This window comes from Mus caroli, chromosome 12 (genome assembly GCF_900094665.2).
Source record: "Mus caroli chromosome 12, CAROLI_EIJ_v1.1, whole genome shotgun sequence".
NCBI lineage: Eukaryota > Metazoa > Chordata > Mammalia > Rodentia > Muridae > Mus > Mus caroli.
The window spans coordinates 5,755,614-5,756,899 of record NC_034581.1 but is presented as its reverse complement, the minus strand read 5'-3'; positions in this window follow the sequence as shown (position 1 = coordinate 5,756,899).

Genomic DNA, 1,286 nt, shown 5'->3' with positions numbered 1-1,286 from the left:
AAAGAAAGAAAGAAAGAAAGAAAGAAAGAAAGAAAGAAAGAAAGAAAGAAAGAAAGAAAGAAAGAAAGAAAGAAAGAAAGAAAGAAAGAAAGAAGAAAAAGAAAAAGATAAAAAGAAACTTCAAATTCTATTCTTAAGGAGACTAGACTCAGCAGGTCCTTTGGCCCCTCCCCCACCAATGGCGGGGATAAAATGTATCATACCCACTGGGAGTTACAACCTCCCAAAATGGTATACTGCTCACCAGAGTAGGACAGGGATGCCCGAAAATGGCGGAGAACCAAGAAATGACACAGAAAAAGAGCAATCAGATTGTGACTGAGGGCTGACAGGAAATCTAGCTTGCTCCGTCACTGTATTTTGCTGTTGTCGAGTCAGTTCATGGACAGCATTCAGTTCCAGACTTGGAAGAGAAAAACATGTTTCTCCAGCTGTGTTAAGAATAATCTTCCAAACCCGAAAGCAATTTAAATCCACTTATTCCAGTTCACTGTCCTTCGTGAAACGGTTTGTATATGGACTGTAAGTCCTTTCTGCTTTGTTTTTGCAGAGGGGGAATGCTGGATAACAGGGTTTGGGCACTTTTCTAGCAGCATCTAGATGTGGAGAACAGGAATAATCGAATGATTATTTAAATACCCAAGGTATCACTTAGCCAATGAGAAATGGGCCTCGGATGTGCAAAGCCTAACTTTGGAGAAGATAAAATTTGGTACTCTTTAGCTAGAGCCAGTAAAAGACTAAGGCAACTTTAAGAGGAGGCAGGGCTGATTTTAAGCATCAGAGATTTTGTTTTTCTGAGAAAATAAGAAACTTTTGAGTAATAAAATTGAGCAAAGCAAATGAAACCTTTTTAACAAGTTTTCTTTTTTATACTACATCTGATTCCAAGCACAAGTAAAATAGAGCGACTATGAGCCAAGAGAAAATAAAATTGTATTACTTGATTCTCTGGGTGGACTAGTGTTTAGCTCTCCCAAGGTCAGGACAGCTTGCTTCTTTTTACAAAAGACTGCATAAAAAGGGACCTTTCTGTTTCCATGCAACATTATAAATTCTTTTAATGTTCTTCCCAACAGAGATAAATCATATTGAAAAATGTGAGTGATTATGAAAATAGAGCAACTTTTCATTTCTGGCACCAAACTTAATTTCCTATTCATTCACCTGCGGCAAATATTCTCCATGAATTTTGCCAGATATTATTTACAAACAGGGAATTCCTTTCTCTGCTTCATGAGATCACTTTAAAGGAGAGAGAGAGAGAGAGAGAGAGAGAGAGAAAG